Raw genomic sequence first — 24019 nt, 5'->3', positions numbered from 1 at the left:
AGTTTTGCGGGTGGCTGTTCCAGGACAATAGTATACAAGCATGGTTATCAGGCAGTATGTCAGCGCCAGGATCTCAACACAGGGGTAATGCTACTTAGAGTATTTTACCCATGTGGGTGGTATAACTTAATCATGCCAGTAAGAAGCACTTGCAAACACTACATACAGGGGTGTGACTGCGGAAACATGCTTATATATTGCTGGTGCAAGAAGGCTAGGGCAAAGATCTCTGGTCCAGGATCATCAGTACAGACCTTTGCATTGCGACAAAGAAAAATGTAAAAAAGCAAGTAAAAGAACCAAACCCCGCACAGGGTACACTGTTCTACAACTACAATCTACAACAGTGGTTGCCAACCTGGGGGAATGCTGCAGACCGGTTGGGGGTACTGAAATTAAAATGACAGAAGAAGAAAAAGAAGACTCCCGATGGTGACGGAAGGGTCCCAGGAGATGAACCAGGTTGCGTCACTTCCAGTTCCGTCTGCAGCATCTCCTCGTGATTTTCCCCGTACAGCAATCCACTGGGAGCTACCAGCGCTGCCCTCAGATATCATCGATCGTCTGTCTCACACTGACACGGGTGGAGGAAGCAGCGGCATTAATCCTACAGGCGTTAGCGGGAACCCCGGAGACAGTACACAAAGAGCGGCCATACAAAGAGGGGCCCGATTCTTGACCGCACACTACTTCTCCGCTACTTCATAATATAAGTACTGTGGACATTTGAGAGGAGGGGGGTACTTTTAAATGAAAAGCCTAATCAAGGGGTACGGGAGAGAAAAAAGGTTGGGAACGACTGACCTACAACAATAATTAGACCAACAGTAATATCAGTAAATAATCTATCCTAATAATGTCAATATCTACAGGGTATAACCTACAATAAAATGCTGCTTCCAGGTCCTACACACAACATAACGATCCAACCAGTTCATCCAATGGGAAACAAAGGGGAAATCTCACAGCAATATACGGCACGCGACGCATCACTGAGCACGTACTGCTTTGAGTCAGATGCAATAAATTGAAGATTCTCGAGTAAACATCGGATTCTCTCAGGCGGCAGTATCTCCAAAATCACCAAAAAGTAAGGTGCGCATCGCCTCGCTGCAAATTTGAATAACATAGATATTAAAAACTCATACATAAATGAATGTTAAGAAGGCTTATCTCAACAGGTACTGCAAGCAGCCATCACATCGCTTCCCTTGTTGGTATGATGCCAGAGTCCTGGATACACTGAGCAGATACGGAGAATTAGAACTTAGAATATAAAGCCATCCGCCTTATCAATGCTGGTCTAAAGGGGTCATTCAGACCTGTTCACTAGGCTTCGGATACACGCAGACAAGTGCTGCCCGGCCGAACACCCACCACCCAAACCCGCTCACTAGCATGCGGCCTCACAGAGGAAAAATCATTTGGTGGTGGCTCACCATTGAACAAAGGGGGTTATTCAGGTTGAGTCCACCAAACCCCGCCCGGCGAACGACCGCCCCCTCAAAGTGTGGCTTCGCCCGAACAGCTGCGAATGGATGTTTTGCATAAACATCCATTCGCATGGCTCGGGTAACCACCCACATCTTTCGATGGTCACCGACCATCGAATGATGTTTAGCGTGCACGCATATATATAAGTGACTTTTCAGTTACTTACATTTGCGTGCACGCTGGCGTGGATATAGGCGGGCAGCTGACATCCGGTGATGTCAGCTACCCGCCCCCCAAACCCACGTCACTGCCTCATTACCATGAGAACGCCCAGCATTCTCATGGGAACGCCCATGGAACGCTGGGCGTTCCCATATGGTAATGGGGCAGCCCGGCACCCCCCGCCCATCTCCGCCCCCCCCCCCCCCCCCCACGCCGGCATGGGTGCGTGCACCCGGCAAACCGAAAGGTCGCCGTGGGTGCACACACCTTACACCTGCACATGCGCAGAAACCCACCTGCGCATGCGCAGACGTGCAACATCGGTACTGCGTGCAAATGCAGTACCGAATTGATCTGAATCAGGCCCAAAGTTGTAATCCTAAGCAGGCATAGACACGCCTGCGTCTGCAGAAGTACGCCCAGTGTTTTCGCCCCAGGGCTGGCCTCCTTCCCGCCCCTCCATAGAGCGAACGGCCCAGCGAGTGTGAGCCGTTCACTCCCGGGGTTCATACTTGTGCATATTCGCGCATACGCAAACCCCAACCAATGGACACTAGTGTTCATTCTAGCACCCGCTATCTTTGAAAACCCCTGCAGTTCCTTTTCCCTGCCAGGGGTGTCGCTGTCTGCTGTAGTGCTTCTAGCACAGTGTGGTCTGTATATCAGCACAAATATGCAAACCGGACATGTGCTGCATGGGTTTTCAAAGACAGCGGGTGCTAGAATTAACACTGGGACAGGGAAGCGAATTTTGCCCAAAGCGGGCGGGTCTAAGTCACCCTCTAAGTCTGTGTTTCTGTGTGAAACCACCATGCGCGTTTCCTCTGTGTGATATCATCAGATCTATGGATTTCTGCATTGCAAAGGACACATTTATAGTTTACAGCTCTGTTTCCATTTTTCTATTTTTTCCCGCTTCCATTTGGGTGGAATAAATTGTTGAGCCTAAATAGCAATGTCAACCCCATAAATTGTCTGAATTACAAACACCCAAGGCGGCTCTCAGAATTCAATTGATTAATGAGTAGAGCATTTTGAATGATCTGTGGGACTGTCTGCGAGCCCGGGAGGTGGAACTGTGGCGGTTTCAGCATTCCAACGAACGTAATGTGGCCTGGCCCTTTTACATTTTACAAAGCCCCTTTAGCACCGGTCTGAAAGCTGCACAGGAATAGATGTTCAAGGTAAGGTAGGAATGAAGGTATCCAGATGGTTAGCAGATAATGTCTAGGTCTAAATCCCGTTTTCTTTTTTTTTTTTTAGATTTTACCATCTATGTGGATTGGGAACAGCAAAGTCTGCAGAGTTCAGCAAGAGTGAAGCCAAAATCCTAGAATTCCACCCACACCAACATTGGCCTCAGTTGTTGGAAGGGAGGGCAGATAATGGTATCAAAAATTGGGCATTGGGATCAACATGGTATAGGAAGCCACATCTGGGTCACAATTCCCGTTCCAATTATGGGTCTATGTGAAGCCGTGTACGTAAAGATGTATGTTTGTGTTCTATATCATCTCACAGGGGTCAAACAGATGACTACCACCGACTGGTAAAGGATCATATAAAATGCAAAATTGCCTATATTATAACTTAAGTGAGAGTCTAAATAATATCAGGTATACCTATTACATTCAACATCTACTATCAGAGCGAACACTTATCATAAAGTGTAACAAAGCACATTTTGGCCCTTCGAAGCGATATCGTTTGTAATATTATCCAGTATGTACTCTCAAAACAGTTACCAATGTACGCTCCTGCAGGTTGTTAAGGAGGTCTTCTGTTGTCTGTACGTGCAGCTCAGTTTTGACTTCACCGTCCATGACTGCAAAGTTCAGAGTGGAGATAGTATGATGTCACTATATGATTTGTCCCGGAGTTCCAAGCAGTGCAAGAGAATATCGTTATTGGACGATATCGTCTAATGTGTACCCTATGTCCTATAATGTGTCCTCATGTAGGCTACCTGCTAGTTAATGGGCATGTTTTATGAGCTTTGGTAACACCAGAGGATGACATCCTGCATGATATAATGACTGATAAACTGATTATTTCTTGTATAGCATAAAATCACCATTCATGTCTATTTTTGATAATTTCATATACTGTATATAAGTATTTTTACTTTACTCACAATGAAGTGTATATATTTTAAATATATTACATTACCCCAGTACCCAATTGGTAACAATTATCTATCATCATCATGTACTGAACATGGCCACACTGGTTGATTTGGGTTGCTCCATTCAATCCCATTGACCAATTACTGAACTGTGTGTGGACTCGTCTCATCCTATCAAAATACATTTAGGTTGTATTGACTTGGATCTGGAAGCTAAGCAAGAAACTGTGCCATTGCAATCTAGTTGTTAGGAACAAATGGTCCTTCCATATATGAGGCCTAATAGGTCACAGACTTGTTTCGTAGCTTTTGGCCTCCTCATCTTGGCTTCTATCCTACCACAGTGTGTGCAACATGTCGTCATTATGGGGTAGACGTATGAAGCAGTGATAAGGGAGAAGTGGTCCATGTCAACCAATCAGCTCTAAGTAACAAATGTCATTTGCATAATATAAAATTGTACAGAGTAGCTGATTGGTTGCCATGGGCCATCTCTTCTGGCTCACTTCTCCCTTATGACTGCTTCATACATCTACCCCTATGTTAAATCTGTCCTGCAGATCAGGAGGAGAAGCTGCACTAACCAGGCCTCAGAGTGACTCAGCCCCTAACTGCCAACCAGGCCAGCTCACATCCAGGAGGTCCACCAAGCAGGACATCAGAGGAGAGGCTTCTCAGCCAGGCCTCTGAAAGGCTCAGCTCAGAGTTCCGACTGGGTGAACCCACCAGACCATATGGCATTTGCCAGGATTGCCAACATGATTTAGTGCATAGACGGAATTACAGGTTTCAGAAACCCTGTAGTTAGTTCCTTTGGATACTGTAGGCACTCTGCTACTCCATGGCCCCAGTGGTTCTGCCCCCTTGTGGTGACAACTCCTCATTTTGGCCCTGCAACTGCCCTAAGCAACACTAACAACCTAACACAATGACAACTTTCGGCTTGCAGCGCAATATCACAAGATTTATTTATCGGAGTCACCATGTGACAAGTCAGCGCCGGTCCTACAATGATCATCTGCACTGTACTACTGGTTCTAGGCTCCTAGACTGGCCTGGGCCTTCTGTACACCCGTCCCTTTCTTAGCGCACCTGTTATTCGGTGACAAAAGGGACTCTTGGGAGTATCACACTGTGCACACTCTAGAGTCAAGCTCATACAAGTATGGGCGATGTTGAGCTACGAGAACAATGTGTTTAAAGCCTTCCTATTGTTATAGCTTATATTCTGATGCAACTTGCGTTCTAATGCACTATGCCGACATGTTGTAACGTACTATAGAAGCCTTTAAAAAGGGCTGTATATTCCTGTAATTTGCTGAGTCTCAGAGGATTATCAGCAGCTATGCCGACAGAGACTGCAAACAATGGCAATGTTTCCTGACAATAAGTAATACATTATCAGACAGCTGAACATCTCCCACACAAAGCCACTTAGCGACTGTTCCTCTGCTCATACGACAAATCAAAAATAGTTAGGTCTGGGAACAGTTCAGAAAACATATTGTAACTATACAAAATCACATCGATTTTTTTTCTCAGAAACCAACATTTGTTTGGAATCTGAAATTACCCACAATTAAGTTCTGCTATATACACTTGTTGATACATACCTAAACCATCTCTCCTATACCGTATCACTGTTGGCGCTCAAATGACTCAATAGCAGCGGTGGCTCCAACAAGAGTGTAGGAGGGGCTCTGCTGGGTCTCCCCCTCCGTGTTCCCACGCTGGTCAGGGTCCTAGCTCCTGCACAATGCACTTGACAGGTGCCGGGCCTAGAGCATGAGCAATAGCGGTGACGGTTGTGTGCATGCAGCCCAGAGCAGCTTGATAGGGCTGCACAGTAATGCTGGGTACACACCAGGACGACAAGGGTCCGATCCCATCAATCTAGATCCAATTCCGACTGATTGGATGTAGATTGTGTGGTGATTGGGCCCTTTTCTGTCCTGGTGTGGACCGATACCGATCCGATGCACGGGTAGGATCTGGAAACGTCCATATTCCCGGGTGCGGGTCGCCATCGGATCGGACCTGCACCATTGTGAGCGGGTTGTGCCCCTCGCGACATCGAGTAGGTCGGAAGAAACACTGACGACCCGCTCACATTGTGCATTGTGAGTGGATCGTCCTGGTGTGTACCCCACATAAGGCAAGGAGTGGCTTTCTGCAGGAAGCCAGCTCACTGTCTATCGTAAGCCAGGACTGGCAGTGCCAGAGGGAGGGCCCTCCTACTAATGGGACTGCCTTACTGCGGGTGACTGGCAGGTAGGAATTCCAATAGGAAGTCACTGCCAGTCACAGTGATCCAGTGCAGTCTCACAGACTTTAAAGTGACCTACATCCAAATGTACAAACAGCCCCAAAGTAGTTATAGATTTGCAGCATTAGTAGTAGTAGAAGCAGCAGCAGTATATTACATTTATTGCAGTTGTTGCTAATACCCCTTTCACAACAGAAAATGCAGGGACTTACCCAGGAATACATTCCCCAGATCATGCAGGGACATTCCCGGGTTGGTCCCTTTCACACCAGCCTAGTCCCTGCATTTTCTGGTGTGAGCGGGGAGAGATAGTGCAGACAGCGGGAGGAGCTCCGTGTCCCCATGGCGACAGGCAGCGGCAGATGGGGGCACCTTGCAACTCCATGTACCAGCGGAGGGCAGGGGCTCCGAGTCCCCATAGCGACGGGCGGTCTGGCAGCAATGGGTAGGCAGCGGCACCAAAGCAGCGGGGATGGCCAGCACCCGACAGCTAAGTGTCCCCAGAACAACAGGCTGCAACACGGCAGCAGCAGCAGCAAGTTCCCGTCCAGGACCGGGAAGCCAGGTAAGTACCTTTCACATCGGCCTCTATCCTGGGCTGGTCGCGGGAGCAACCCTGCTAGCTAGCCGGGTTGAAATCCTAGGACGTTGGTTCACACCAGCGCTAGTCGCGGGTTGTTCACGGGCCCAACCCGGAACAAACAATTCAGGCTGGTGTGAAAGGGGCATAAGTAATATCAGTGGTGTCAAACTCATGGTCCTCCAGCTGTTGTGGAACTACACGTCCCAGCATGCCCTGCCACAGATTTTATATAATGGATTGCTAAAACTGTGGCAGGGCATGCTGGGACATGATAGTTCCACAACAGCTGGAGGGCCATGAGTTTGACACCACTGATCAAGATCTTACTTATACCCCTTTCACACCAGCCTGAATTGCCGGGTTGGGCCCGTGAACAACCCGCGACTAGCGCTGGTGTGAATCAACGTCCCAGTATTTCAACCCTGCTAGCTAGCAGGGTTTCTCCTGCGACGGGGGGACACGTAACGCGTGTGCTCACCATGTTTCGGGCTGGTGTGGATAGTGGGGGTTTGAAAAGGAGGCATTTGCTAGAATGTAACATGGAGCACTGGCAAATGCGTCCTTTATTGTACATGAGACGCACTTGTGCCTGCATACCCCCTTTGTGCACAAGATGCACATGCGACCGAACCCCCTAACCCCGTCTCCCTGAAGCGGACACAGGCAGGGTTGACGTACCCTGCCGCAATAATTACTGAGACGCACCTGCATCACAGACAGATGGAGCGCCTCTCCGTCGGCGCCCCCACATGATCCCGTCTCTCCGCCGGCGTCCGCCAGCGCAGGGGATCTGGCAGTTACCGGCGCTGTGTGAGAGGCGCTCATTAGGCTTGCTATGGACGCCTGGGACAGAGCCGGTCTGCCGTCGAGTCACTACGCTAGGCTGTTGGGCTGTCACTATTTACCAAAACCCGGACGCACCTTCTTCGGCGGGCAGGGTATTGTCTATCGTCTTTTGGGTGGCAATACCCCGCCCTAAGGCTTCTATTTCCGCCCACTGCCCGCATCCCCCTCCCTGTCCTGCTCCTCCTCCCCCAGCAGCATGTTGCAGCCGGGGATGTCCTTCTGGCTGCAGGGGGAGGAGGAGACACCGGGAACCACCGCAGACCCAGGAGGTGAAGGAGAGACCCCCGCAAACCAAATTACAGGTATCGCTAGCTGCATATATTAGTACGTATGCGCTTGCATCGCGGCGGGTGCATGGCTAGGGGCTGCGATGTACGTTAATACATCCCGTCCAGAGAGAGAGAGATACAGGTTTCTATGTTAAGTTACAGTCACAAACCCATTTTAACAGTTAAACCTATATGAACCCTGGGAGAGAAAATCCCACTTACAGTCCAGTACATAAGACCTGGATTTATTTCCCCTCCGAGGAACATATAATGTCTGGTAATTATTTGTTTGCAAAGCCCATAACCTGCTGCGTGTCACAATAAGCTGACAGGCTTTAAACATATTCCACTTTTTAATCCACATGATACCTCAGAGCGAGGGGCTAAACATGCCGGACAGGCCTGGGCAGGCTGCAGAGATGTTTGTCATGCTGTATGTGTGAGCGGGGCAGCAGCGTGAGGTATCATTTCCCTGCGTGTTATCAGCAGCACGAGAGCTGTCTGCAAGAGGAAAATGATATTTTATATCACCCAGCTGTGTTTTATTATAACTTAGCCTTAAAGGGGTTCCCTGAGGGCAGACTGCTCCAGGTAATTGGCATGTGTGCGTCCTCCTGCAACTTTTACTAAATATGCCACATTAGCCAGCTTCCGTCTATGCCTAAAGCTACTTGATGTTCAATTGGCTAAACTGGCTATAAATTATTTTTTTTAAAGTCCGATCCTTAGTAAAAGTTGCAGGAAGGTTCCCACCCCAACAGTATTTCGCCCTATACTTGTGAAAAGTAAACGGCGAGGTAGCAGCAATAAAACTTGGTGCTTGAATGAATAAAACATAACAAACACCCAGTTTGGCTGGAACGCTATTGTAGAGCAGATGTCTTTTATAGATTTAAAAACACAATAGAGTTGATGAAAGTTTATTCCCGCTAGGTCCAATCCGCTCCTTCGTCATCTATTATTAAGAGGGATTGTGTGCAAATATCGTAGTAGGATTGTGTTCTCACAGCCGTCAGCTGCAGCACGTCTTTATTGGGTGCCACTAGTAGGATCCACAAAGCACAAGCACATTGAATGCAAGGTGTGGTTGTGTTATTGTCTGTCCCAGCACAGAAGCAGAGTTGGGGAGTATATGCACTGACGGCGTGATCGATTTACTGCATTTCCGACCGCAAACTCCACCATATTGATTATGCGTCAGTCTAAACTTAAGGTTGAAACAATGTACATTTGTGCATAACCCTCTTAGGAGCCTGAAGTCGTGTTTGTTTAGGTGCAGGAGTCTATACATCTGGCTTTAGGGACCCTATTCAGTGTACGTCATAACACCATGGGCCAGATGCACTAAGCTTCAATAGAATATAGAGTGATAAACAGCCAGCCAATCAGCTACCTGTCATGTCACAGACTGTGTTTGAAATATGTCAGGCAGGAGCTGATTGGTTGGTGGTTTATCACTCTCAGTTTTATCACTTTGAAGCTTAGTGCATCTGGCCCCATGTCTTTATCCTGTACATTCCGTTACTAATACATTCCATTCTCTGCTAAGTGCTGGCTGATTACATATACTACACAGAGAACCACAGCAATGCTAAGGGGCCTACACACGGGGGAGATGTGCTGCTGAGCGTTCTGAGCGATCTTACAGGGATATGAAACGCCGGGGCAACAGCGACGCGTGGGACGGCGATATCACTATCGCCCCTACACATGTAGCTATATAGGGGCATCTAGTGAGATCGCTTAGAAAATGCCCCTAAATTATTAGGTGTGTAGGTCCCAGTAGAGCTTACAACCTACAGGACAAAAGAATCTCATTATGAGTCATTAACAATTCATTCTTACATATAAATTATAATATAGAAACAAGAATATGGCCTCCGTTATGCTCTAGAGCTCCAGGCAGCCCCTCCGATAAGACTCTCCTGTTAGTGAGAGATAGAGCAACAAATGTAGAAAAAAAGGGGTTTTATCGGAGTGCGCTCTATCAGTATCACCCAACACAGCCAGAATATAATGGGCGGGATGTTGTAACATCCGCGGCCCCCTTCGCCGGCTACTGCAATTTTAATAACGGCATACGCTGTAACATATGCCGTTATTAACGCAAGGGACAGCTCTTGCGATAAGAGCTGTCCCTTGTGATGCGGTGCCGGCACTGGACTTCTGGGTCTGTGACCCGGGAGTCCATCTGCGCATGCGCAGAGTGACGCGCCGGCCGCAGGGCATGCTGGGATGGATCCGTGATGGATCCCTCAAACAGCGCTGCGGTAAGAAGCCCATAGGCTTCTGCAGGGAATCGCCAGTTTTTGCTGGCGATTCCCTCCGCAGCGCTAACACTGCCGTGGGCTAATACAGCGTACAGAAATGCGGTAAAAACCCCGATTTTAAATGACACTGGGGGGCGATTCTGTAACACAGAAATGCGGTAAAAACCCCATTATCGGTGTCCCAGTGTCATTTAAAACATGATATAATCATCCAATCCTTATATAGATATATATATGAGACGTAGACTCCATTCAGGACAATAGTCTTTTTATTCAAAGCCACCAACGCGTTCCGTCAAAATGACTTCATCAGGGGTACAACTCCAGAAAAGACCTTAAAGCGAGGTCTATACAGAGGAGAATGTTCTATATACAGTTTTATACCTTATAATCAATCAATCACCTCCATAAAGGTGGAGATTTGTGGATTTCAGCCTTGAAGCTGTCCTTAAGTGGTAACCAGCCCCTAGTTAGGTTTCCAAATTATGATCGTCTCAATAAGAACCTAAAATCAGGACTGTAGAAAACCCAGCCAGAACTCCTTTAGGATAAACCTCCTTCCTATTATGGAAATGGTAATCACAGGTACTCCTCCACTACTTGTAAGGGGGGGGGGGGGGTTTCATGTATTTTTAAACTCTTGCTGGGTTTCCCATCCAAGTGGTCTACGACTAGGGTTATTAAGCAAAGATCCATAGGACAGAATCACTTAATTCATTAATCCTGGTAACAAGTGTGCGTTACATTAGTCATTACATCACCAGAACCCCCATCAGTATATTTGCGCCTAAAGGTCTATTTCAGCTTTGTTGGCAAAGCAAAAAAGTACACAACTGAGCAAAATCAAGTTGCACTGCAGGTGTGGTTGATGTATGTTCAGGGATATCTAGAATTGGGTATATCTGCCTCACCTGCAGTGCAACATGGTTTTGCCCAATTGTGTGTTTTCCTCCTTTGCTAACAAACCTGAATGAGCCCTTAAATGTAGAATATTAAAGATGTGAACTTCAGCAGAAATCTCTTAAGACACATACACACTTGCCGATGCCCCCGCCGATATTGGCGGCATCGGGGACCAAGCAGGGGGGGGGGGGGGAGGTATCGGCAAGTGTATACATACTTCCCAATGCCAGCTCCTAGGTGAGCGGCAGCAGGAGGGCGGCGGGGGGAGAAACGGCCGTGCTGCCGCTGCAGCATGGCCATCGTTAATGTGGACCTTCCTCGTCCGAACATGCTGGACGAGGGAGGGGGTCATTAACAAGAAGCCCTTTCAAAGTGATATTGGGCGGGATGTATTAAGGGGAAAATGTATTAAAACCCTGCCGCCACCATACCACATTGTAGTGGTGATACCCTATAGAAGCTTATGGGCTTCTTTTCGCCGCCTCCACCGCAAACCCGCCGCCTCATCGACCCCCCCTCTTTCCCCTCCCTCTGGCTTACCTTAGTCTAGGTCCGCCTGGACCCGGAAGGTAAGCCCTTCCTCCCCATAGTAACGCAGCCGGACGTCCTTCCGGCTGCAGGGGGGAGGAGGAGGCGCCGGGGACAGCCTGCTTAGCTGTCCCCGGCGTGAGGCAGGGAGATGACTGAGACCCCTCGCACACCACAGTACAGGTGGGGGTCTCCGTCACCGCACGGCGATGCCAGACGCATATGTTAGTACATATGCGCTGGCATCGTGGCGGGCAGGCGGCGATGTATTTTAATACATCCCGCCCATTGTGAGCAATATTGCCTAGTGTGTATGGGGCTTAACATCTTCTGCAAAACCACTTGATAAATCTACCCAGTGCTCAAAAATGTGGCAATCCTGAGAAACAGTCATTTTCTAAGAATATGCCACATTTTGGGCCTTATTAAAAAGGCCCTTAAGTGACTTCGATATCTTATGTAAGATCTGCAAAAAAAGGCAAAAAATAAGATGAGAATAGTTTATTGTTTTCAACAGCGCTCAAGTTCATAATGTGTTTTTATTTTCCTGACGCTAATGAGTCCGCATTGTTATGAAGTGCAGGACTTGTGCCAAATGGAAAGCTGATAGATGTGCATTGTCATATTATAAATAGAAATGTCACTTGCCCACTTACAGCACATAATTACCGAAACCAAGACGTCGGGTTCTCACCGCAGAGAGGAAATAAGTGACAACTCCCAGATGGAAAATCCTGGTCTAAGTCGCACAGGTTCCCTCATTAAGGGCCACAATACAAGAAGTTACAAAGCCGGCAGCTTGTGGTGGAGCCAGCTAAGCAACACCAGATGCAGATATCCAAGAACGATATAGTGCATGGGTTACAGTGTTAGAAATAATGACTGCTTCAGACAAACAAGTGAATGCACCGAGGGAGGCAAAATGAAGTTTATGCTGCTTAAAATATGAACTGCTCCGCTGCTTGTTAGGGGGTCAGTCCCATGTGGGCTATATGGCGGGCAGGAGCGTAGCTTATGTCTGTAAATAAATAACACCTTTAAAATGTAAATACTGTTGTGCTGCATTCAGGCTGTGCATTTGTGTCGCATAAATACAGTGGCGTAACTATACATTTTGCTCCCCCCTGCCAAAAAGTTTGTGATGCGCCCGCCCCCCCCCCCCCCCGGCTCCTCTCCAGCGTGTTTCCCCAGCGTGTGACGTGATGATGTCACACCTATAATGGAGTAGCTGAAGCAGGAGAGAGGAAGAGAGACCAGCAGATACTGCTGCTTCCCTTGGCTCCGATGCATCCCAGGCCGCTCTAGCACACCCATCCGCCTTCCCATCCTGTACACAGTAGCCAATAGCCGGCTCTGTGTACAGTCAATTGAATCAGTGGGGGGGATGTAGCTTTTCTGCCCTGGCCGCACCCGCGCTGCGGCTGACTCGCCTCCGGTGCTCAGCCAGTGGGCAGCATGTCAGTGTGCCGAGCGGGTGCCGGCACCCACACAGACCCTGCTGCCGCTTGCTCCCCCAAGCGACAGCTGGGGCTGCCTTACAGTAGTTACGCCACTGCATAAATATACTGTATATCATACTTGCCTCTCCCGGATTTTCGGGAGCAACAACTGCTGATAATATTTTCAAGTACTTTCTCGACTCATTCAGATCTTGTACGTGACACAATCAATAAACATGGGCCTATTTTACAATCCAAACCCGTTGTGAGCGAGTCTTGTCAACAACCACCTTTACTACGCTATAAACTAAGTCGAAATTTGAAAGAACGCATAACATTTTCAGATGTGGGATCCACTTCCAGCAAGTCTGCCTGATGGCGGAGTTTGCAAAAAGGAGCTTATAAATGCGCTGTATGCGTAAATAGTCCGTACATTATGACTGGTAAAACCCTAGATACTACGTCAACGATTGAATTGCGAATCTAAATTATAGTATGTCACTGCAACAAACTTTATATCGGCAAGACCGTAAGAATGGTGAAAGAGTGAATAAATGTGCACCGCTCATCCATCAAATAAGGCTCCCGAGGAAGGCGAAAACAGATTCCTCGGAAGCCTCGAAACGCGTTGAGATGACACAATTATTGGGACCTATCTACGTACCTGCGATCTATCTCCCAACTCTTGAGCATTTAGCGCACCACCACCAGAGACTGGTAAAGTGACGGAATTTACATTCCGGGATATCTAACCCAATCCCTAAAAGCACGCCAGACGCCAAGTGGTCGCCATCAGGGCATCTTGAGCTGTTGAGCATATATATTGGGAACACTGTGATTCATCTACAACTAAAGGGACCCCAATTCACCCCCCAAATATCCAGTACCCACCAGTGGATCGCCATGAAAGTACCGCTGGCAAACCCTGTTTATCTAAACAAATATTTAGGGGAGTAACTACCCCTTGCCAGCTGCTGATAATAGCGCACCTCAAACCCATTGCTTTGTTGTTCAACCACTGGGACCGGAGATGCCACTGAAGAGGATCCTGAACTCCACAGTGGACATTGGGGGACAATCGGGGCACCACCAGGGGACCAGGTAAGTATATAAAAAAAAGTTATTCCAAAATCTAAAAAAATCCCTTATCCAAAATGCTCGTGGTCCCAAGCATTTCGGAAAAGGGATACTCAACCTGTGCTATATTTGAAGAATACCTCTGTTTTACCCCTGCATATACCAAATTGATACACATTCTACAGAATTATCATTAAAAATAAAATGGGATTATTCCTGGACACAGATATCTACTACTGTATCTGTCATCTGAAAACCACAAATGCACCCATGTAATCTGTGCACTTGGCTATAGGGCCAAACAATTCGTACATACCGTATGGTCCAAATAATGTGAATCCTAAAGCTCTGTGCAGGCCCTGTGGAAGGATCCTCCAATGTAAGTAAATCGCCCATACAGCATTTCAGTTTGTCAAAGCGTTGCATTTTTGTCTATGTTATATATTACATGTTGTTCGCAATAATATTTTAATTTTAGGCTTGAAAAATATGGTTGCGTTTAATGGTTCAGTTTGTGGTTATTTGATTTTTAAATTTAATAAGTATCTTTCTTCCGAAGCTACAACCAGTATAATAATATATTCAGGCTTAGAATGGTAGATATAAAGAAGAAATTATGTAAAGAGCTTTAAAGTTCAGTAGCTGTTACCTAGCAATAAGTCCAAACAACTGTGGTCTCTTGCCACCACTGTCAAGAGCAGAATACCAGTGGGAAAATAGCCTTAGGAGCCAATTTTTCAATCCTATTTGACCCTATTCAACATAAAACAAAGTAGCGACTGGGGACATTGCAGTTGTGCTATTTTTTAAGCTGTAAATATTTGACATTTGATTGTTGGTACCAGTGGCAGCTCCAAAAATTCAAATAGGGGAGCCACAGAAATAGCCACCAACTGCCATTCCAAACTGACCCCATCTGCGGTCACGGTCCCGTCTCTCCCGGCGCTGGCTCCTGCTGCTATAAAGAAAAGTGACACTTCGAAAATGGCTGCACCCATACTGCAGACAGTTTTTAAGGATGCTAGAGGAGGCTGCCTCGTATGGGGGCAGCCATTTTCTAAGTGTCACTTTTCATTATAGCAGCAGGAGTCGGGCCTGGGAGAGATGGGACCGTGACGGCAGGCCAGGTACCAGCAGACAGCAGCGGGTAACTATAGCCAGGGCTATTTTTCAGCAGGCTCCAGCAGGAACTGAGGCCCTTATTCTAGTTCACTCTTTCTGACAAAATATTTCTTAGATGGACAAAACCATGTGCACTGCAGGTGAGGTAGGTGTTACTTGTGCAGAGATAAATAGATTTGGGTGGGGTTTTACACCTGCCGTGCACATGGTTTTGTCCATCTAAGAAATATTTTGTCAGAAAGAGTGAACTAGAATAAGGGCCTCAGTTCCTGCTGGAGCATGCTGAAAAATAGCCCTGACTATATCCCCACAGACCCGCCGCGACTGTGGGGGCTGCGGAGCTACAGTTACGCCACTGGCAGGACCGATACTTGCACTATAAACTTCTGCTGCTACTATTATTTGCAGAAGTGGTGGGGAACACACGATTTATCTGCCCAATCTACCTGGTGGGAAAAAATCTGGTATGTCTTGGATAAATGACAATTGTCCATTTGATTGGATAGATAAAATCTATAGGTGTGTGCCCGGCTTTAGGTTTATCAGTGCAGCTGTCCTGGCATGGTAAGCATAATAGCTATTCTGTACCCATCTCACCAGGGCATTTATCACTATAAAGATAAATAGGCCCCTTAAACCCTATAACCATCCTAGCATAGAAAATTAAAACAAATTGCCTTGATAACAAGTCACTTACTTAAAGAAACGTGGGTAGCAAGACTGTGTCTTAATCTCTGCTTTTAGAACTTTGTAAAATGTACCTATTAAAATGTAGCCAAAGTCATGAGCTGAATTGATTTAACTTGCAAATCAATCAACACAAGACACAGGCAGGTCTGTTTAAACATTGGCGGAGGCCCCTGGGCAGAACATTAGCAGGGGCCCCCCAAATACCTATGTGCAGCAGCGGCTGGGAGCTTGTAGCGCTGAACTATTTGCCAAGTGGGAAGCGCTGCTGATTTTGAAACGACTGTTTCGACGCTGATTGGCTGAGAGAATTCCAATCAGCATCCGGCCAGTCTTTTCAAAATCAGCAGCACTTCCCGCCGCCCGGCAAATAGCGCTACAAGCTCCCAGCCGCCACTGCCCGGAACCCGCATCGGTGGTGGGATTTTGAAAAGACTGTCCGGAAGCTGATTGGCTGAATTCTCTCAGCCAATCAGCGTCCGGACAGTCTTAAAATGGGGAGTGATAAACTACCAGCCAATCAGCTCCTACCTGCTATGTGGCAGGCTGTGTTTGAAAAATGACAGGTAGGAGATGATTAGTTGGTGGCTTATCACTCTCCATTTTATCACTGTTCAGGTCTTAGTACATCTGGCCCACAATCAGCTACAGCACACTATTAGGAGCGCACACTGAAGCTGACACACATAGCATGCCGCAGTACCTCTGACAGGTCTGTGTGTTCTTGTTCCAGCAAGTAAATAAAAAATAATGTAAAAAAGCAATTCCTACAAAAACCAAACCAGCTACCACTCATCTTCCAAGACATAATTAGAGGCAATTTTAAGGTTTATATATATTGTTGGAAAAGTGATAGAAAGAAAAAAATGAAAGACAAAAAGACCCCAAACCACGGAACATCGGGGCCACTCGGAAAGGAAGAGTCGTCACGAGCGCAGTTAAGATAATAAACTTGTTTCTCAAAACTATCCGGCTTTGATTGTCACCACGGCGAGTCGGTCTTGTAATGCATGAAAAAATATATTTAGAAAAAAAAAAAAAGGCCAGCGGAGAAATGTTTTCCCGTGGTTTTCCTTTTATCACTATTTTTATTTCCGATAAGGAGTTTAGAATCTGGGGTCCTGTGGCTTTGTGCAATTGTGCGAGAAACAAGCCATTTCGTCTTCCCTAATTCAGCTACATTGTATCTCAGAGGAAAGTCTTGGTAAAGCATAAAGTGTGGGTAAAAACATTTATCTAGATAAAAGACCACAAGCAGTTAACCTACTCAGCAGAGGCAAAGCAACCAGGCAACAGGATAATGACCTCTACCAAAATGTGGAAGGCATCAATTTGATTCTATGACAGGCAGACAAAAGACGGTGGTTGCTCCACAGGAAAACTTTATCAATGATAACTCGAGTCTACAGTATGTGAAGGGAATGAATTAGCATAACGTACAATGAACACTGGCATATTGATCTCTGGGAGGAATTTCAGCAGCTTTATGTCTGTCTGCAGGTGCATGTTAAATATTTCCCTTTATACGGATTTTGTAAGCGCAAAAAAAGACAACAACAGTGACTTTGTGTACGAATGCAGAAAGGAAAGCTGAAATATGCCCAAATTTATGTTGCGTGGATCAGAATATATCCAATATAGAATCATTAAAAAAAAAAATTATATATACAGTATATAAAAAACGTTAGTGCAATACACGAATTGGGAAGGGGGTGTGAAATATAAAAGGAATTAGTGCCTAATCTACCCAGGGGCAGGGCCGGATTTCCCACTAGGCACGTGCCTATTGGCGGCACCTGCTGGGGGGCAGCACAGCATCCCCCCTCCTCGCGGGTCATGGAGGGGGGGTCCGCGAATCGCGTGGGGGGGGGGCGCGATTCGCGGGAGTCCGCAAATCGCCGGAGGCAGCCGATTGGCCATACAGGCTGCTTTCAGTATGAATGGCCATCTTTTGACATTGTCAGCAGGGATTGCAGGAGGGTGGTCTGTGGCTAAAAAGAAAAAATATACAAACAGATAGACGGCGCTAATGGACACAGTTATGGTGATTCAGTCTAGATTTAAAAATACAATATAAGTTTTTATTTTATCAGTATCTAAAAAACAGGGCACCGGCCGGTGAGACCAAATATCAAAACATTAATTATACATAATAACAAACAAATACAGTGATAATAGCACACTATTCCGATATTCTCAGGATAATATCGATTGCTCACTGAGCAGACTTGTTGTATATTTATATACAGCAGAAAACAGCTTTTTAGCTCCTTATTATGTATAATTAATGTTTTGATATTTGGTCTCACCGGCCGGTGCCCTGTTTTTTAGATACTGATAAAATAAAAACTTATATTGTATTTTTAAATCTAGACTGAATCACCATAACTGTGTCCATTAGCGCTGTCTATCTGTTTATATATTTTTTCCGTTGAGTATCCCTTCTAGACGGCAGCAGGGACGAACTGTTGGTTTCCTGCGCTTAGTTATATAAACCAGTGCATACCTCCCAACTTTGGCCGGACAGCAGGCGGGATGCTGCTGCTGCGCGCCGTAGGCGTGCCGAAATTTTCGGGGGGGGGGGGTATGCAGTGGTCTGTGGCTACTCTGACTCTGACTGAGTGATTGATGTCTCCAGTCTCCATTTATAAAGGCTGTGCACTGTTGCTGTAGTTTGCATAGTCCCTCCCACTTTACTCCACCCTGCCAACAACAATCACTCTGAACCCTAATGCAGTGGTGCAGTTCACAGGAAGCCTCTTCCTAGCTGTAGCAGCAAATGCCGTGTTAGTTGAACCCTCTGGGTATTTTGTTAGAACTGCATATTGGCTACTGGTTAGTGCACAGACGCATTATATACTACTGGGTATATAGAGAAGGTCAGATACATTACTTTGTTTGTGAGCTGCATATAAGGGATATTGGATGCATCCAATTTACATCAGGCGGGGGAGAAGAGGGGGGGCAGCCAAAAATGTTGTACCTATGGACGGCCTGACACCTAAATTCGACACTGCCCAGGGGGGTCAAATATTGGGGCATAGCCTCGCAGTGAAGGCATCAATTTTTTTAAGTTGAGCCAGAATACGATATATTCATGATGTCTGATTTATATTCATGAGGTCTTATGAATATTAATGAGGTATTGGTTCAAAGTGAATTGATAGGTGACAATCTCATCAGGATACATTAAATGTTCTGTATAGGTAACAGGTGCACATTAATATTATTATCAACCTTTATATCTATAGCGCCACAAGACCTGCAGCGCCAAGTACAGAGTACATAGACAAATAAGCCAAACAAGAAAACAATGACATTTAGACCGTCCAGCATTATAGGCGTACGCAGGACTTTACATTAGGGTGCGCATTGCTGGAAAAAAATAATAATCAGCTGGTGTACAATGTACCAGAGTAATACATAACACAATATATATCATATATATATATATATATATATATATATACTGTAAAGTAATAAAAATAGTGTTTCATGGCACTGCAAACAATCCACTGCTCTAAAGATCAGGGTGACGCTAACCTGACTCACAACACATTTAAATCCTCTGACATGTAAAACAATAAATAAATGAAAACTAGTTAAAAGCCATCAAAAGGACAGCTTCTGCAATGTACTTTCCCTTTGAGCTGTGACAGTTTTTAGCCCATGAAATCTCCACCCCATCCCCCAGTCCCTATCTGCTCCTACCTCCGATCTCTATTCACAGCTCCCTCTCATCATATACAGCAAGTTTGAAATAGTCCCTTCAAAAACAGCTTTCACTTTCTGTTATGACATCTGTTAGCATACAAAGGAGTCATTTGGTCCGTCGAGTGGTCACTGGTGGTGCTCACAGCGGTAGGAACCTGCTGTGTGGTCCATGCTGTGCTCTTTTTGGATGGTTGTAAGCGATGTCTACCTCCTGATGAAGGTCCTTAATGGACGGAAATGTTGAGTATATCCTAACCTTATTCTTGATGTATATGAAATACTAAGGGTGCCGGACGGGGTCCCGAATGTCGCAGACTGTCAAAACACAGACAGCCGGGTTTCCGACGGCCACCCACTATTTTCCCTCGTGGGGGTCCATGACCCCCATAGAGGGAGAATAGAATAGGTGGCATACATAGCGAGCCCGCAAGGGGCTTAGTTGCGCTCACCAAGCTGTCTGGGTCCGGCCAGTCGGGATCCCGATGTCGGGATAATGACTGTCGGACCCCTATAGCACACCCAAATACTAAATACACAGCTGATTTTTAATTGCATTGACAAAAACTGGAGAGTGCATCCATTTTTTTTATAAATATATATATATATATATATATATATATATATATTTATAGATTATTAATGATACTAGTGCTCATAGATGAATACCACAGACTGGAAAAGTCTACTTTAAATAGATTCTGTGTATAATGGAGACACATAAATCTGGCACTGGGGTTCCGTGATCAAAGATATTACAGGACACCAATGGTGAGAAGTAGAGTTATAGTTTTCCCCCCACCAAGAACAAGCTATAAATGATACAATAATTACAGCTTAAATATGTTATTGTTGGGAATGCCCGGGATATTTGGGTATATCTGATAGGAATATGACATTTAATGTCTCTGTACGACCGCCCACCCACATTGGAGGCAGCTGGCACCAAAGATGATCCGGGTAAAAGCCGAACAGCTGTTCTCTTAGACAAAGGGTTCCCCAACCACAAGGAAACATAATACATGCGGCTAATCTGAGGGTTTATTAGACTACCATTCATTATATGCATATAGGAGCGATTCGGGAAAACCTGTACAATGCATGAGGGCATCTGAATTATGTATTTGGGAAAAATAAAAATGGATGCAGAAATATTACATCTTTTGAATTATTTTGTTTTTAATCAACATCGTGGTTATTTTAGTAAAAGTACTGTAAATGAATTGTCTGTACATAGGGCCGGATTCTTATTGGTATACAATGCCGATGTTTGTGCAACTGAGCGATTATCGGTATAATAAGCATGCAGTGCCATGGGAACTATGCACGTACCAAGGTAACTCTGCAATGCTGCTTGCAGGGAGAATTGAAATGCAAAGTAGGGAAAGTGGCCATTGATAGTTGCAATCGATGCCAAGAGTACAACCGGTCATTGATGGCAGCAAACTATGCAATGGATGACCATAGATGGTTTTACCTATCAATGGTCATCCATTTTATTTGAGTGAGTGGCCTGCCGGCCAATCAGAACCTGGGGGCGGGGCTTTATGGGTGTGGGGTGAAGCTATGCTCCATGTCCCGGCACCTTAGGGAAAATCAAACCAAAAACTATTCGGTTATGGTGTGCCATGGAAGGAGGGAAACCATGTGGTTCTGCCACACTGATAGCAAATTGATTAGGAATCATCGATGGTCAATGACCATCCTTAATGCAGAGTAAAAGACAGGAAGGTACCATTTGGGGAGGTAATGGGGAGTGGTAACAATTCAGAGAAATATGGAGCCTTCATCGGTACTGCCATGGCCAGTCTCTGTGACTATAGGCTCACTCAGGGGAGCCAATGTTCATCGTATATGTGTGTGTGTGTGTGTGTGTGTGTGCAGTTGCTGAGAACCCTCTGTCACCGGTCAGGAATGGATTGTAAGTGTTTTTGGGTTGGAGTAGTTGGATACAGAACTATATTTTGTTGATGTGATACATAGTATTAACAATAAAGTGAATCGTAATCGTATCGTATTTCTTGATTTATCTCTTAGTAGGAGTTCTTAATGTGGGTCCCTTAGACGGTACTTGTGGATTATCACGGCTCCCATCGCATGCCATATATAGTGGCATGCGATGCGATGCAATTTTTACCGATTTTTGCAGTTTTTTCAAGATCGCATCGCATGCGATTTTTCACTGAAAAGCATCCAAATGCATTGGAATTAGTATTAAACATGTTCAATGGCCCCCAAATGGCATTTTTGAGGCTGTACCACCCCCACTATCAACGCGAACCCGAAGCGTGGCGAGCATAGCGAGCCCGCGAGGGACGGCGGTACGCGTCCTACGACCTTTTCATACCCCCACTATCCACGCTTCGGGCTCGGTGGCTCGCTGCGCTCGCCACACTTTCTATTCTCAACTCCACGCCGACGTGGATAGTGGGGGTATGAAAAGGTCGTAGGACGCGTACCGCCGCCCCTCGCGGGCTCGCCACGCTTCTGGATCGCGTTGATAGTGGGGGTGGTACAGCCTCAAAAATGCCATTTGGGGGCCATTGAACATGTTTCATACTAAGTCCAATGCATTTGGATGCTTTTCAGTGAAAAATCGCATGCGATCAAATCGCATGCGATGCGATCGCATGCGATGTGATTTTTCCGCATACGATGGCCATCGTGGGAGCCGTGATAATCCACAAGTACCCCTTAGACTTGGGAGGTCATACTGGTTGACTCGCAAAGCTGCGAATTTCACATGCAATTTATTGCATGTAATCCCTGAGAAGTTTCTGCTGCGGGATCCGGGCAGCGGCGGCTGGGAAGTGGCATCAAAGAAGCGGGGATCCGGGCAGCGGCGGCTGGGAGCTTGTAGCACTATTGGCTGGGCGGCGGGGTGGGAAGCACTGCTGAATTTAAAAACATACTGAATTCTCTTAGCCAATCAGCGTCCAGCCGGTCTTTTCAAAGTATGTTTTTTTAATGTGCAGGACGTCCAACCTCCCCACACCGACCCGATGCAAGGGGCCACGTTGGGATGTCAAACACAACCGATTTGGGCCACTTTCTTGGCCCAATTTGTCAGGATCGGGCGAAATCGGTCCAAATCAGACAAGTGTATGGGCACCTTTACAGTCTTCTTTGAAAAATGACAGAAACTGACAGTACTTTACCCCTTCTCCAAGGGTTGATATAGCTTCCCCCCACTGTCATAATATTCAACTAAGCCCAGCTGAATTAATAGGCGTCTCTCTGTCATACTAGAAAACCAGTGCCAGCGGAACATGGGCGCACTAGGGCACAGCAGCATCCCGTGAGAAGCACCGCTGTGTATCCTGGAACCTTTGGAGTTGTTGGTGCCAGGGTAATATTAAATAGTCAAATACAAATTAAACACTATAGTGAAACTACAGGTCCCAGCAAGCCCTCACAGTGTGGGCATGTCTGGCAACCATCACCCATCATGCAAATGTTGATATATGTTGCTTTAAGAGTCTGTGGAACTACAAATTCCAGCATGCACTAACACAGCCAGAGTCCATTCTAACATGTAGTTCAACAATATGATCTAAGGAAGAGGAGCTATTTAATTAAAATTAAACACAAGCTACTGAATAAACAAATTTTTGGCAGCAGTCTTGCAGGGCAGGTCAGTTGGGAATGCCTAACGCAGGCATGTCCAAACTATGGCCCTCCAGCTGTTGTGAAATTACAAGTCCCATCATGCCTTGCCACAGTTTTGCTATAAGGGAATGCTAAAACTATAGCAAGGCATGCTGGGATGTGTAGTTTCACAACAGCTGGAGGGCCGTAGTTTTTACATGCCTCACACAGGGGGAGATTCTCTAAATTAAAAATGCTGTAAAATCCCAGATAAGCATCTCCCGCCAGGTTACCGCAATGGGGGGCATCTCCAGAAAAATGTGGCGATGCCCCATAGAAGCCTATGGGCTTCTAACACGACCCACCACCGCCGCGCACCGACCTCCGCTGCCCCCCACCGCCCCCCCCCCCCCCCACCTGTGTTCGGGCAGCACAGAGATGTGCTGCCCGGACCTGTGACCTCCTCCTCCCTGCACTATGATCCTCTTCCGGGTGCAGGGAGGAGGAGAGCCCGGCGCAGCAGCAGTGCCGGGTAAGGGAGCCGCCAGGACCCGCTGACTCTCACCGCAAAGGATAAGCTCTTAATGCAAGAGCTGTCCTTTGCCATAATTGTTGCATATGTTACAGCATATGCAATAATTATGTCGGCGATGAGCGGCGAAGGGGGGCGGAGCTGGGCTGCGGATGTTTGAACATCCCGCCACTAATGGATAAAACCCTCACACACAGTGCTACCATGTAGGGGCCTATTCATATAAAAGGGACGATTCAGACCTGTTTGCTCGGGTCCGAATTCGGCCCGTTGTACGATGGGTGGGGGGGTTTGCACATGTTTCACACTCATTCAGCCATTCGTTCTGGACAGGGAGGTCACGGAGTCCCTATGAAAATGCTGGGCATTCCCCTGGGAATGCAAGCGGGTTGATGCCTGTGTGGGGCGGATGGTTGA

At 46.5% G+C, this 24019-nt stretch overlaps 1 protein-coding gene across 3 annotated transcripts in view; it reads right to left on the bottom strand.

Moving 5' to 3' along the window:
• The window catches only part of CDK14 (cyclin dependent kinase 14), a 505408-nt gene that overhangs the window by 17858 nt on the left and 463531 nt on the right, over positions 1-24019 (bottom strand). The gene's annotated exons all lie outside the window — the stretch shown is intronic.

This window comes from Crinia signifera, chromosome 5, assembly GCF_055691185.1.
Source record: "Crinia signifera chromosome 5, ASM5569118v1, whole genome shotgun sequence".
Lineage (NCBI taxonomy): Eukaryota > Metazoa > Chordata > Amphibia > Anura > Myobatrachidae > Crinia > Crinia signifera.
This window is presented reverse-complemented; position numbering and strand designations above follow the sequence as displayed.